Here is a 16,138-nt window from a genome sequence, read left to right as displayed (position 1 = left end):
CGGGAGCCCGACGTGGGATTTGATCCTGGGTCTCCAGGATCCCGCCCTGAGCCGAAGGCAGGCGCTAAGCCGCTGCGCCACCCAGGGATCCCTAAAATCTTTTTTAAAATGCCACCAGAGCCTGGAGGACCTGGAAACAGGAACAAGAGATACACTAGGAAATGACTGTCTCCTCTTCTTTCTACACCCCTCCTCTGTCTAAAGCCTTTCAGTTACTGGCATACAGATAGAAATACAGTTCAATGGAATGGAATGGAATGGAATAGAATAGAATTGAGAGTCCAGACCTAAATTTACATATTTATGGTCAACTAATTTCCAACAATGGTGTGAAGACAAAACAAAAAGTTTAGTCTTTTCAACAAATGGTGATGGGACAACTGGATATTTCACATGCAAAAGCATACATTTGTACCCCAACCTCACATTATATACAAAAACAAACTGAAAATTGATCTAAGACCCCAAAAGAGCAAAAACTATAAAACTTTTAGAAGAAAATATAGGTACAAATCTTCATGATCTTGGATTATACGATGGTTCTTTAGATATCACACCAAAGCACAAGCAACCAAAGAAAAAACATAAATTAGACTTCATCAAAATTAAAGCTTCTGGGGGCACTGGGTAGCCCAGTGGTTGAGCGTCTGCCTTTGGCTCAGGTCACGATCCTGGGGTACTGGGATCAAGTCCCACATAATGCTTCCCACAGGGAACCTGCTTCTCCCTCTGCCTATGTCTCTGCCTCTCTCTCTATTTCCCATGAATAAATAAATAAAATATTTTTAAAAAACTAAAGCTTCTGTGATCCAAAGGACACACCAAGAAAGTGAAAATATTTGTAAGTCACGTAAATGATATAGTATCTAGACTATTGGAATTATTACAAATCAACAATAAAATGCAAATAAATCTATTTTAAAATGGCCAAAGGATCTGAATAGACATTTCTCCAGAGAAGTAAACCAATGCACAATAAGCCCGTGAAAAGATGTTCAATATTATTAGTCACTAAGGAAATGTAAATCAAAGCCACAGATTACACCCACTAGGCTGGCTACAATAAAAAAAAAAAAAGCAAATGTTAGCAAGGATGTGGAGGGATTGGAACTCTTCTGTCTTGCTGGCGGGAAAGTGAAATGCTGTAGCCACTGCAGACACATTTGGCAATTCTTCAAAAAATTAAACATTAGAGTTACCATATGACCCAGCAATTTCACTTCTAGATGTATAGTCAAGAGCTTTGAAAACATATCGTGTCTACACAAAATTTGCAGTGTTCTTAGCAGCACTATTCATAATAGCCAAAAGTTAGCCAAATGTCCATTAACGGATGAATGGATAAACAAAATGTGGTATGTCCATACAATGAAATATTATGAGCGATTTTTTTAAAAGTACCAATAGTGCTTGCTTCAGCAGCATGTATACTAAAATTGGAACAATACAGAGAAGATTAGCATGGCCTCTGCACGTGGATGACATGCAAATCCATGAAGCATTAAAATTTTTAAAAGTACCAATGTATGTGACAACTTGGATGAACCTTGAAAGCCTTATGCTAAGTGAAAGAAGTCAGACACAAAAGGCCATGTATTGTATGAATCCATTTATATAAAATGTCTAGAATGCAAATTCAAAGAGACAGGAAGTAGATTAATAGTTTCCAGAGGCTCAGGAATGAAAGGATGGGGAGTGATTGCTAATGATACGGGGTTTCTTTTGGGGGTGCTGAAAATGTTCTGGAATGAGATAGTGGTGATAGTTACACAATTTTATGAATTGTGCTGAAAAAAGCCAAATTGTACACTTTAAAAGGATGAAGCTTTAAAAAAAAAAGGGATGAAGTTTATAGTATGCAAATTATATCTTAACTTAAAAAAAAAAAAAACAACTCCAATAGCCCCCATGACTTTTCACCATTTAACCTTTGCTTATTTTTCCAGCCCTATAGCTTGCTAGTCCTTCCACTGATCCCTTTGCTCAGATAAGCAGACTCTAGGAGTGATTGTCTTTTTTTTATTTTTTTAATTTTTATTTATTTATGATAGTCACACAGAGAGAGAGAGAGAGAGGCAGAGACACAGGCAGAGGGAGAAGCAGGCTCCATGCACCAGGAGCCTGATGTGGGACGATCCCGGGTCTCCAGGATCGGGCCCTGGGCCAAAGGCAGGCGCCAAACCGCTGCGCCACCCAGGGATCCCCGTGATTGTCTTTTAAAGATTTTATTTATTTATTTGAGAGAGAGGAGAGAGAAAGAGAGCATGAGTGGAGTAGGGTGGAGGGAGGGACAGAGGGAGAGGAAGAAGCGCAGCCTGAGTCCAAGGCATATGCTTAACCAACTGAGCCACCTAGGCGCCCCCTAGATGTAATTTTTTTCTTTTTCTTTTTTTTTAATATTTTATTTATTTATTCATGAGAGACGCAGAGAGAGGCAGAGACACAGGCAGAGGCAGAAGCAGGCTCCCTGCAGGGAGCTTGATGAGGGACTTGATTCCAAGACCCCAGGATCACATCCTAAGCAGAAGGCAGATGCTTAACCACTGAGCCACCCAGATGCCCCAGAAGTGATTTTTTTTTCAAGAATGGATTTAACTCTGGGATTTTACTTTAGACTGTAGGTGTGGGTGAGCAGTTGTTCTGAGTCCGTGGCCAGCAACCTCATGGGAGCCACAAAAGTGCCTTAGTAATCTGGCTGCTTCTTCATCTCCGCCCTCCTAACTTCACAGAAAGTTCTCAAGGAGCACACAGGGAAGGGCATCCTGAGAAATGCAGTTCCAGCTTAGCTAAGCCAACAGCTACAGAGCCACCCAACGCCCTTCTCACCCACTCAACCTTCACGTCTCAACCGTCTCAACTGCCAGTGTGTGGTGTCTCTGGCCCTTCCTCCAGACTTGGGCAGGCCCCTCTTCTGACCTCTATTCTGGCATGAATTTGAATCTTTATGTGACTATCTTCCCACAGATGTAAAATGGCCGGAGCAATAGGCATCTTTTTCTATTCTAACAAAGGTGTTTGTAGCCTGTCACAGAGCTAGCTGCACTTCCTTTTTCTCAAGGAAGGGTGGTACTTGGCTGCTAGCCTGTGTTCCTTTCTGGACAGTGGCCCCACTTGGCAGGGACCACAGTGGAACAACTCAATGTGGGGTCCTCAGCATTTAAAATAGGGCCTAGCACACAACAGATGCTTAATGCTCATAACACAAAGGAATAAATAAATACCTAGAAGACAAGACAGGAGTGACAGAAAGATAGATGAGGCAGCACAACAGGGAGTTCAGAGCCAGGCTTCCATCTCCATCACTTATCAGCTGTGTGATCTCCAACAAGTGACTTCACATTTCTGTGCCTTGATTTGTTCATCTTTAAAAAAGAGATAAGGGATGCCTGGGTGGCTCAGTGGCTGAGCATCTACCTTTGGTTCAGGGTGTGATCCCACGGTTCTGGGATCAAATCCCACCTCAGGCTCCCTGTAGGAGCCTGCTTCTCTCTTAGTCTATGTCTCTGCCTCTCTCTATGTATCTCATGAATAAATAAAATCTTTAAAAAATAAAAATAAACAAAAAAGAGGTAAGAATAGCACCTTCTTCAAGTGGTTAGTAGAAGAATTCACTGGGCTAATATTTGCAAAATGCTTCAGTATACACGTGCTTGTTGATGGATAGACAGACAGATGGGTAGATAAAATGAAAGAAGGACCAATCGTTCTGTTTCTCTTACAAAGCCAGGGTGAAAGGCAATCCCTCTAGAGAAGCCGCTACTGGGGTTCCCCACTCAAGCAGCTGGAAAGCAGTTTGGCACCTCTACTCTAAAAATATATAGGCTTAAGAGTACCAAGACAAATGCCCACACTGGTAAGAACATCTAGACTAGAGGGTAGTGCATTAGCATACTGTTAGTTAAGGAATTATAACTCTTAGGATACCAGCTTCTGCACAATAAAATGATTTTTAAAACAACATTTTAAAAAGCTGATTAAAACATAATGCTCTGTTTAGTTACTGCCACAAAATGTTTCGTTCGCAAATTATAGCCTAGCGGATTTAATTTACTTTCTGCTGACACCCGTATTAGACGTAATGGACCAGGCAGGCTCCGTAAGGCTGCAGGCTCGCGAGCAGCAGCACAGGGGTGTGAGCCTGTGGACCCCACCACTGAGCATCTTTGGAGGAGGTGGCATAACCGGGCCTCCTCGCCAACCCCAGGGCCCTAAGGGTCTCCCAGTGGCTGCACACAGTAGTCTTCCTCAAGGAGGACTTGGGGTGTGGCACAACACCGTGTGCTGAGAGCAGAGGCTGAAAATTGGTGCTCTGAAGACCGAGTTCAGCCAACTGATGGTTAAGCTGGCTTCTAACAGGATTTATTTATTTTTTTCTAACAGGATTTAAAAAACAAAACAAAATAAGCCAACACTTACAAATCAGGAGATCTCATCTAAAAATCTGGATGTTTTGCTACTTTTGAAAAATGGGAAGAACCAGCAAAACTGGACTGTGGTTGTCATGGCAACAAAAGGCTGGCATTTGAGAGGTCACATGCTTTCCAGTTTGTCACAAGTCCTGCCATTCCCTACCATCTCTCCGGCCTCCAAGCCCAAGGAAGGGGCCTCCTCTGTGCTCCCACAGTTCTTAGCTCCCTTGATGGACTGAAATGGCCTTTTTATCTCTCCTTTCCTGCTGCACTGCAGTCTCAGTGAGGACAGGGTATTCTGACTATTTCACTCATCCTAGATCCTGTAGGCTGGCTTGAGGCCTGGAATGTTACAGGCCCTCCAAAAACATTTGTTTCCTATTGCTGCCACAACAAATTATACAAATTTAGCCACTTAACACAGATTTATTATTTTGTAGTTCTGGAGAGAGAGGCTATAGGTCAAAAGTGTGACATGGCTCTCACCCTTCCTAGAGATGCTCAAAGGGAGGATCCATTTCCTTGCTCACTCAGGGTATTGGCAGGATTCAGTTTCTTGCAGGTTAAGGGGCTGACAGTTTCCTTGCTGGCTGTTGGCCAAGGACCATTTCCAGCTTTTGGAGGCCACCCGCATTCCTTGGCTTGTGGCTGCCTTCCCCCCATCTTCAAACCTTGCAAAAGTGGGTTGAGCCCCTCTAAATGCTGCAAATCTCTCCTTTTCTTCTTCCATCTCATCTAAGACCCAGGCAAGAAAGGTTTTTCACTTTTAAGGACTCATGTGATTAAATCGGTTCCACCCAGATAATTCAGGATAACCTTCCCACCTCTGAGTCTTCAGCCTTCATCACACCTGCAAAGTCCCTTTTTCTGAGTAAGGTAACATATTCACAGGTTCTGAGGATTAGGACATAGACATCTTTAGGGAGCTATTATTCTGCTTACTCTGCTAATGAAAGTTATTGAAAAATCAGCAGAATGGAGAAACAAGCATGGATGAGGGCAGGCCACCTACAGCTAGAGGTATACATGGAACAGTGTCTGCTGCCTGCTGCCAGGAAGGTGGAGAAGCTGAGTTGGTGGTTCACAGGGAGGGTGAGGACCAACAGGATGCAGAAGGCAGCTGGAAAGGAAGAGTTTTTTTTCCATCAAGGTAAGGATTAGAGTAGAACCCTTTGGGGCCAGTGAAGATGCTGGGTCAGGAAGAATTAAAATCCCAGGCAGGAGGGTAATGGAGTGGGTTTAAATTCTCTTGGACTGGAAACTGATCTTCCCAGTCATAAAACAGATTTCAGCTAGACTCCTAACCCTTTAAAATACAAATATGATCAGCTGAAAAAGCACCACCTCTTCTCCTGTGGGGAGCTCAGTGGGCTTCTATTTCTATGATGCTTGCAAGTAGCCAGGGTATGCCTCTTACTAGTAATCCCTGGATTTAAGTGCCAGCTTATGCTGAATTTATTCTATTTCTCTTCCTGTACCTCATTGTCTCCAGAGGGACTTGACTCTTCCTTTGATGTATGCATATACACATAGATGCACACATACACCCTACTCCTTCTGCAGGGCCTCTGTGGGTCTAACAGCCTTTATTGAAAGGATGACAGAGGGCAGAGGGCAGGGGAGACATCACAAGCACCAAAGCCAAAAACTCCTTAAATTCACATATTAAAAGGCACCTGGGTGGCTAAGTGGTTGAGGGTCTGCCTTTGGCTCAGGTTGTGATCCTGGGTCCTGGGTCCTGGGGTCCTGGGGTCGAGTCCCGCATCAGGCTGCCTATGTGGAGCCTGCTTCTCCCTTCTGCCTATGTCTCTACCTCTCTCTCTCTGAGTGTGTGTGTCTCTCATGAATAAATAAATAAAATATTTTTAAAAATTCAAATATATTTTTTTAAGATTTTATTTATTTATTTGAGAGACAGAAAGAGAGGGCACACATGAGCAGGGGCAGAGAGAAAGGGAGAGGCAGACTCCCCTGCTGAGCAGGGAACCTGACATAGGGCTCGATCCCAGGATCCCAGTATCATGACCCAAGCCAAAGGTAGACACTTAACTGAGCCACCCAGGTGCCCCCAAAATTCACATATTAAATATCCTTTATCTTAAGCAAACTTTCATGCTTCCCTCATCAGAGATCTCTCACTGGCCACACCACAGATCCCCCTGGGCTCTCACCATCTTGCTGGCTCCTCTATCCTTTCATTCCTGTCCTTCATCCCCTCTCCTGCATGGGGCCTCTGAATGTTTCTCACTCTAGGATACAGAGTACTAGTGATATATAGAGTTCTGTTCTAGAATACAGAGTAATGGGGATATGTTGAGTTCCATCCTAGGATACAGAGTAATGGTGGTATGTTGAGTTCTTGGCCTTAATTCCTCATCCTTTCCTTATCCTTTTACCAGAGGACTCTGCAGTTCCCCTCACTGGAAGTGGCGTGCAATTTCCTTCCCCTTGACTGTGGGCTCAGCCACACGACCTGCTGTGGCCCATGGGATGTGAAAGCAGATGATAGAAGAAAGAGCGAGAAATGTGCTTGCACAGTGTGACTTGATCTCTTACATCTCTGTATTTCCTGAGAAGAGTTTCCCCTGGAGAGCTGCTGTCCCTTCCTCCAGGCAGAGAATGAAAATTTGTGGATAGACCTGAGCCCAACCTGCAGTGAGGAGCCAGGTCCAGATGCACCCACAGTTTGAAGCAGAGTTGCCTGGTTGAGCCCTGCTTAAATTATTACTCCAGCGCTGACCTGCAGACACATGAGAGAGAATAAATCATTGTTTTGAGCACTGAGTTTTGGGGTGAATTGTTTGTTTTTTGTTGTTATTTTTAAGATTTTTATTTATTTATTCATGAGAGACACAGAGAGGCAGAGACACAGGCAGAGGAAGAAGCAGGCTCCCTATGGGGAGCCAGACATGGGACTCCATTCCATGTTGTGGGACTCCATCCCATGATCCCAGGATCAAGACCTGAGCCAAAGGCAGATGCTCAACCACTGGGCCACCAGGTGCCCCTGGGGTTAATTGTTTTGCAATACTAGCAGACCACACAATCTTTAGTGCTGGGAGTTGGGGGCAGGTGGTTGCCATGGCAAAAACCTTAACTCTGAGTCATTGGGTTTAGGACTAAGGAATAAGCAGCAAGGCAACATTCACAAGGGGCTAGAAAGTGGTGAGGAAAACTTGTAGGCAATGTGTTAAGTACAGAGAAACAGTTCATGAAGCAGTTGTACATGATGACTCGAATAGCAGCAATTTGTCTAACAAACGTTTAGAGTTGGGGGAAGATATTCTAGGGACAAAATGTTGAAAATATGACTTTCTTGCTACTAGATAAATGTGAAAAGGTATTACTACAGGAAAGAGGTATGCTCAGCAAACCATGGTACATCCATAGAGTGGAATACAACTCAGCCAAAAAAAGGGAATAAACTACTGAAGGCACAATATCATGGATTAATCTCAAATGCATTGTGCTAACTGAAGTAAGCCAGATCCAAAAGGCTGCATACAAAAAAAAACAAAAAAACAAAAGGCTGCTTACTGTATTATATATGATTCCATTCTGGAAAAGGCAAAACACTATAGGGACAGAAAAGAGATGGGTGGTTGCCAGGGATGAGGGGTCGGCTACGAAGGGGCACTAGGGAATTCCTCCAGCTGCTGGAACTGTTCTGCATCTTGATCATGGTGGTAGTTACATTACTGTATGTGTTCGTCAAAAATCATAAAGTAAGGGGCACCTGCCTGGCTCAGTTGGTGGAGCATGCAACTCTTGATCACAAGGTCATGAGTTTGAGCCCTACAGTGAGCACAGAGCCTACTTAAAATTTAAAAAAATGTTTTTAGGGGGATCCCTGGGTGGCGCAGCGGTTTGGTGCCTGCCTTTGGCCCAGGGCGCGATCCTGGAGACCCGGGATCGAATCCCATATCGGGCTCCCTGCATGGAGCCTGCTTCTCCCTCTGCCTGTGTCTCTGGTCTCTCTCTCTGACTATCATAAATAAATAAAAATTTAAAAAAATGTTTTTATATCATCAAACCATCCTCCAAAAAGGGTAAGTTTAACTGTAAAGTGTACTTTCATTTAAAAATGGAAAGAGGGGATCCCTGGGTGGCACAGCGGTTTGGCGCCTGCCTTTGGCCCAGGGCGCGATCCTGGAGACCCGGGATCGAATCCCACATCAGGCTCCCGGTGCATGGAGCCTGCTTCTCCCTCTGCCTGTGTCTCTGCCTCTCTCTCTCTGTGACTATCATAAGTAAATAAAATAAAATAAAATAATAAAAATGGAAAGATAAAAAAAAAATTGAAAGATATGGGCAGCCTGGGTGGCTCAGCAGTATAGCGCCGCCTTCAGCCCAGGGTGTGATCCTGGAGACCTGGGACAGAGTCCCATGTCTAGCTACCTGCATGGAGCCTGCTTCTCCCTCTATCTGTGTCTCTGCCTTTCTCTCTCTGTGTCTCTCATGAATAAATAATAAAAACTTTTAAAAAATAAAAAAAATTAAAGTAAAAATGGAAAGATAGGGATGCCTGGGTGGCTCAGTGGTTGAGTGCCTGCCTTCGGCCCAAGGCGTGATCCTGGAGTCCCAGGATCGAGTCCCACATCAGGTTCCCTGTGTGGAGCCTGCTTCTCCCTCTGCCTATGTCTCTGCCTCTCTCTCTCTCTCTCTCTCTCTCTCTCTCTCTCTCTGTCTTTCATGAATAAATAAATAAAATCTTTAAAAAACAATATAATAAAAATGGAAAGATATATCTGCACTAGTCATGGTAACATAGGTTCTGCTAAAATGATAAACACCGAACTCCAAAGTCTCAGAAGCTTATGGCTTCCAAACATATCTCTTTGTCGGGATGCCTGGACGGCTCAGCAGTTGGGTGTCTGCCTTCAGCCCAGGGTGTGATCCTGGAGTCACGGGTTTGGGTCCCTCATCGGGCTCCCTGCATGAGCCTGCTTCGCCCTCTGCCTGTGTCTCTGCCTCTCTCTTTCTCTGTCTCTCATGAATAAAAAAATCTTTTTTAAAAAAAGCATATCTTTTTATTATTCTGTGTTTTTATCTCTGGTCAGTCTGAGGCTCTGCTTCACATTATATTGAAGGACTCTAGAACTAATTTTGATGAGGCAGCCTCCTTCTGGAGCATTGCTGTTCTCCATGGCAAGGAGAAAGAGAAAAGAGGAAAAGCATTCCCTGGCTCTTAAATCTCCACCTGGAAGTGACACGCGCTCACTTCAATTCCTTGCTTGCTGATCAAAAAAAGTTGCATGGCCATATCTGCGTTCAAGGGCAAGGTTACCATATACCCATGAGAAAGACTGCAAATATCTGATAGCACTAATGAATTCTACAATCTCCACTATGATGGTGAATTTGTCAATTCTTTTTTATACTATTACCGATCTTTATTCTATCATTTGAAGCTATAATATTATGTGGATACAATTTAGAATTATTATGTACTTCTGGTAAGCTGAAGTCTTCTCATTATAAAATAGCTTCATTTTATTAGTCATCTTTTGCTAAGTTAGGCTGCAATATAGTGTGATGGCATGAATCACGCACTCGCTCTTAAAGCATCCACTTGGAAGTGACACTTTTCATATTACTTGAGTCAAAGAAAGTCACACGACCACACCTAACTTCAAAATGTCAGTGCCTTACAACAATAAGGGTTACTTTCTCACGCAGATTATATGTCCTTTGTGGGTCATGTGTAGCACTACCCATTCTTCATTCTGTGTCTTCATTCAAGGACCCAGACCACAGTATCTCCATCTGGGACATAATCTTGTGGCAGAGGGAAGGAACAATGGTTCTTAAAGCTCTGCTCAAGAGTGCACATATAACTTCCATTCATGTTTCAATGGCCAAGCCTGAAATCCATGGGATGGGAAATACAGGCCTCTTACAGGGAGGCTGTAAATTATTGAAAACAATATGCAATCCATTATACTCTTTTTGGCAATGCCTCTGCCTTAAAGTTATTTTGTCCAAAGTTAATAATATAGCCAACAGACCCAGTATGAAATCTCTTTTACTATTTTTTAAAAGAGTTTATTTGTTTATTTATTTATTTGACAGAGGAGAGAGGGAGAGAGAGAGAGAGGAGAGAGAGAGAGAGAGAGCAGGGGGAGCAGCAGGCAGAGGGAGAAGGAGAAGGAGGCTTCCCGCCAAGCTGGGAGCCTGATACGGGGCTTGATCCTAGGACTGACTTATTTTGCTTAGTGTAATACCCTCTATCTAGCTTCATCCATGTCGTTGCAAATGGCTAGATTTCATTCTTTTTGATGGCTGGGTAATATATATATATATATATATATATATATATATATATATATATATATATCACATCTTCTTTATCCACTCATCAGTTAATGGACATTTGGGCTTTCTCCATAATTTGGCAGTTGTTGATAATGCTGCTATAAACATTCGGGTGCATGTGCCCCTTTGAATCAGTATTTTTGTATCCTTTGGGTAAATACCAGTAGTGCAATTGCTGGGTTGTAGGGTAGTTCTATTTTTCACTTTTTGAGGAAACTCCACACTGTTTTCCAGAATGGCTGCCCCAGTTTGAATTCCCAGCAACAGTATTAAGAGAATTGCCTTTTTTCCACATCCTCACCAACATCCGTTGTTTCCTGTGTTGTTAATTTTAGCTATTCTGACAGGTATGAGAAACTCATCCTGGTTTTGATTTGTATTTCTCTGATTAGTGATGTTGAGAATCTTTTCATGTGTCTGTTAGCCTTCTTGACATTTTCTTTGGAAAAAATGTCTGTTCATACCTTCTGCCCATTTCTTAACTGGATTATTTATTTTTAGGGTGTTGAGCTTGATAAGTTCTTTATAAACTTTGGATACTAACCATTTATCAGATATATCATTTGCAAATATTTTCTCCCACTCTGTAGGTTGTCTTTAGTTATATTGATTGTTTCCTTCACCGTGCAGAAGCTTTTTATCTTGATGAAGTCCCAATAGCTCACTTTTGCTTTTGTTTCCCTTGCCTCCAGAGACATGTCTAGTAACAAGTTGTTATGGCTCAGGTAGCTTGATGTTTTTTTAAAAAAACTTGGTGTTAGAATCTTTTTTAACTAGAAGGTTTAGGGCTTTTGAAAATGTTTCTATAGTGATTACTGATACATTTGAATTTCTTTTTCCACTTTTTTTTCTATGTTTTGTTTTTGTTTCTGCCTTTTCCTCCCTTTCTTCCTTTCTTCTTTGCCTTCTTTTTTAAAATGTTATTTTTCAGGGTGCCTGGGTGGCTCAGTTAGTTAAGCATCTGCGTTTGGCTCAGGTCATGATCTCATGGTCCTGGGGTCGAGCCAAGAGTTGGGCTCCCTGCTAAGTGGGGAGTCTGCTTTTCCCTCTGCCCCTCCCCCCACTCATGCAGGCACACACACTCTCAAATAAATACATAAATAAAAATTTTTTTAAAAATTTTCTTCTTTTGGTGTAGTCTGTAGCTCTATTTTTAAAAAACATATATTTATTTATTATTTATGATAGACATAGAGAGAGAGAGAGAGGCAGAGACACAGGAGGAGGGAGAAGAAGGCTCCATGCCAGGAGCCTGATGTGGGACTCGATCCCGGGACTCCAGGATCGCGCCCTGGGCCAAAGGCAGGCGCTAAACCACTGAGCCACCCAGGGATCCCCTGTAGCTCTATTTTTATTCTTTCAATGGTAAGCCCCCAATTCTAAGGCTCATATTTAATTAGAAGTCTAGTGCTAATCAATATTTTTATTGACAGTGCAAAGACCTTGGATTAATTGAACCAATGGCTCCAAATCTTCACTTTCCCTGTATACAAACCCTTTGCCATGATTCTTCATAGCTCCCTAGTGCTAACACTGGACTTGCTTTGGCTAATTAGATGTAAAAAGAGTCTCAAAAATGTGCCTGTACGTTTCCATTGCTCTCTTTTGTGTCCCTGCCATTGCCATGAGAACTTATCCTGACAGCCTGGCTGGTGAGTGAGACACATGGAGCAGACTAAATGCCCCTAGCCAAGACCATTCTAGATTAGCTGAGCCCAGACATGTAAGCAAGTCCAGCCAAGCTCAGCAGAGCTTCCTAATCCACTCCCAGCTGACACCAGATGTGTGAGCAATAAACAAATATAGCTGTATCCCTCTGAGGTTTTATGGCTGTTTGTTATGCAACAGATAACTCATGCATACTTCATAACACTTTACCTTCAGTTATCCTCTTATTCTTTATATACAATCAATCCAGTATTTCTGCTTCGCCTTTCTGAATCCCACAAATTATAAATTGTTCTTGTTTCTTGCCCTGATATTTGTTCATATTTACTCATGTTTGCCATTTATTTGCTCACCAGTCTTTATTGTTCCTCAGATCTTCCTTCTGGGATCATTTTATTTCTTCCTGAAATATATCTTCCAGAAGTTCCTTCAGTTAAGTTCTGTTGGTAGAAACTCTTGGTTTTTGTTGATCTGAATAGTACAGTGTTTTCATTCTTGAAAGACTAAGTGTACAATTCTAGGTAGACAATTTCATCATATTAAGGTGATTATTTCATTAATGATATTATTTCATGCTACTCTTATTAACATTACTTCCATTAGTGCCATTGATCAATCAGGAGTTGGTATCACATCATTTCATTATAGATTATCTGACTTTCCTCTCTGCTTTGAAAATCATCTCTTGGGGCACCTGGGTGGCTCAGTTGGTTGAGCATCCAACTATTGGTTTTGGCTCAGGTCATGATCTCAAGGTTATGAAATCAAGCCCTGTGTTGGGCTCCTCACTCAGCTCAGAGTTTCACCAGAATGGATCTAGGTTTTTTATTTCCTTATCCTATCTGGGAATTCAGTGCATTTCTTGAGGATTCTTATCTTCCATCAATTCTGTAAAATTACCAATCATTACTTGACAATTATCTTGCTCATATTGACTATATAATCTCCTAACATAATTAATAAGCTTATGATGAACCTCCTAACTTTTTTCCATTTCTTTGTCTCTCTGGGATACTTTTTGGGTTATTTTCTTCAAAGCTAACTTTTAATTCACTAATTTCTCTTCAGCTTTATCTAATTTGGTGCTTAAACCTTCCAATGAGCTATTTGTTTAAAACAGATCTTGTGGAGCCTGGGTAGCTTAGTCAGTTAAGCATCTAACTCTTGGTTTTGGCTCAGGTCATGGATCTCAGGGCTGTGGGATCAAGTTCTGTATTGGGCTCTGCACTCAGAGCAGAGTCTGCTGAGGATTATTTCCCTCTCCTTCTCCCTCTGTTCCTCTCCCTGTTCGTGCTGTCTCTCTAAAATAAATAAAATAAATAAATAAAATAAATAAAATCAAGAAAGAAAGAAAGAAAGAAAGAAAGAAAGAAAGAAAGAAAGAAAGAGGGGATCCCTGGATGGCTCAGCGGTTTAGCGTCTGCCTTTGGCCCAGGGCGCGATCCTGGAGTCCCGGGATCGAGTCCCGTGTCGGGCTCCTGGCATGGAGCCTGCTTCTCCCTCCTCCTGTGTCTCTGCCTCTCTATCCCTCTCTCTCATGAATAAATAAATAAATTTAGAAAGAAAGAAAGAAAGAAAGAAAGAAAGAAAGAAAGAAAGAAAGAAAGAAAGAAAGAAAATAAAGAAAATGGGGCACCTGAGTAGCTCAGTTGGTTAAGCATCTGCCTTTAGCTCAGGTCATGATCTCGGAGTTCTGCGATTGAGCCCACATCAAGTTCCTGCTTGGTGGCGAGCCTGCTTCTCCCTCTCCCTCTGCTCCTCCCTCCTGTGCTCGAGCCTGTGCTCTCTCTCTCAAATAAATAAATAAATAAAATATTTTTTAAAAAATAATAAAAAAAAGAAAATCAGATCTCCCTCTGGTGCTTGACTTTTCTGCTCATTTCCTTATGTGTTTTGTGGTCATTGATTGTGAGTTCATATCCATTTGGAAGCCTATCTGCGGGAATTCTTTGAGACCCAGGTTGACAGTAAATTCTTCCAGAGAGGATATGAGTTTGTTTCAGCCAAGTACCGCAGAGACTATCAACTCAGGTCCATTTAATTTAATTTAATTTTAAGATTTATTTATTTGCTCATGAGACACACACACACACACACACACAGAGAGAGAGAGAGAGAGAGAGAGAGAGAGAGAGGCAGAGACATAGGCAGAGGGAGAAGCTACTCCCCACAGGGAACCCGATGTAGGACTCAATCCTGGATCCCAGGATCATGCCCTGAGCCGAAGGCAGATGCTCAACCGCTGAGCCACCCAGGCGTCCCAACTCAGGTCCATTTTAAATTGAAATGTTCAGCATGAGGGCTTTTGGACCATGCAAACATTGTGGCCATATGATGGCCAGACTCTAGCCAGGTATCCATTAGGGGTAAAATTCATTACTTCTCCACTTAGAGCCAAGGCAGAGAGAGACAGCTTTCCTCGCTGCCTATCTCTGTGGAGCAGATTTCTCCCTCCCCCCCCGCCCCAGTTTATCCTTCCTCTAAAGATATATTCCCTTTTGGGTCCCAACCTGATGTTCCAATTCGGCTCTCATCCTGCCTGGACCTAGGTAGGTGTCACTATAGCTAGTAGTAACATCATTGTTTACCTATCTCCAAAGATGATTTTCAAAATACTTATCAGCATAGCACACACCCTAAGCCATCAGAACAGAGACAGACTGTATCCCTGGATAACTTCTCAACTTCAACTCTAACTTCCTAGGCTTGTGTTTCTGCTTTCTTCCTGGCCTCAGATGATTTTTCCTGATTTCCTCACAAGTTTATCTATGTATTGAAAAGGGTGCTTTCAATATTTCTCCTCTTATTTTAATATATTTTGTTGCTGTCATATTTGAAGAGTCCTCAGTTTTGTTAGAAATAAAGTCTGAGGGACGCCTGGGTGACTCAACGGTTGAGCGTCTGCCTTCGGCTCAGGGCGTGATCCCAGGATCCAGGATCGAGTCCCACATTGGGCTCCTTGCAGGGGATCTGCTTCTTCCTCTGCCTGTCTCTGCCTCTCTCTCTCTCTCTCTCTCTGCCTCTCATGAATAAATGGATAAAATTAAAAAAAAAAGTCTGAGTAAGAAATGTTAGGCACATGTAATAAAATATCCAGAGGTAAGCTAGAACTGTAGTTTACTGTCATATGAGACCTAGGCTCTTTCAATCTTTCCATTTTGCCAACCTTAGCATTTGCTTGTCACATCATAGGCACATGATTGGGACTGAACTTCCAACCTTCAAGTCTGCTTAGAGGAAGGAAGAAAATAAAAGTGGCAAAGCACTTGAGCATACTCAACTAGAAGTCCTACTGGACTTTTTTTTTTTTTTTAAGTATTATGGGCTAGGAGTTGGTCACATGACTACGCTTTGTCTAACCACTTGGCTAATGAGATTACTGTGAATAGTTCTGGACTAATTATGAGTCATTCCTCCTAGTAGCAGTGAAGATCTACCTCCCCTGAGATCAAAGGGTCTCTTCTGGTACCTGAACAAAATGAGGTTTTTCTTAGAGGGACCCAGCACAGCGCCTGGCACAGATGGAACTGTTCCTGTCGTAGTACATTCACTGAGCATCCACTACGTGCCAAAGGCACTTGGAGGCAAAAATGGATTCGACACGGTCTCTGCTAGGCAGCATGAGAGAGATCACGTTTGAAAAGGGGTTAGGACTTGGTGTCAGCTCCCTAATTCCCAGCACTGGCCTCACTCTGAGTCCCTGAAGACAACCGACCCGCGCCAGGTTGCACTGCGCAGGAGTAGGG

General features: G+C 42.6%; 1 non-coding gene across 1 annotated transcript; it reads left to right on the top strand.

Annotated features, from left to right (window-relative positions):
- The first annotated feature begins 1,406 nt into the window (after positions 1 to 1,406).
- On the top strand, positions 1,407 to 1,513 carry LOC129518116 (U6 spliceosomal RNA). Its single transcript, XR_008666123.1, has one exon. It is a non-coding gene; the product is annotated as a U6 spliceosomal RNA (small nuclear RNA).
- The last annotated feature ends 14,625 nt before the right edge of the window (positions 1,514 to 16,138 follow it).

This window comes from Nyctereutes procyonoides, unplaced genomic scaffold (assembly GCF_905146905.1).
Source record: "Nyctereutes procyonoides isolate TBG_1078 unplaced genomic scaffold, NYPRO_anot_genome, whole genome shotgun sequence".
NCBI classification, from domain to species: domain Eukaryota; kingdom Metazoa; phylum Chordata; class Mammalia; order Carnivora; family Canidae; genus Nyctereutes; species Nyctereutes procyonoides.
The sequence above is the reverse complement of the archived record's forward strand: the minus strand, read 5'-3'. Positions and strand labels throughout refer to the sequence as shown.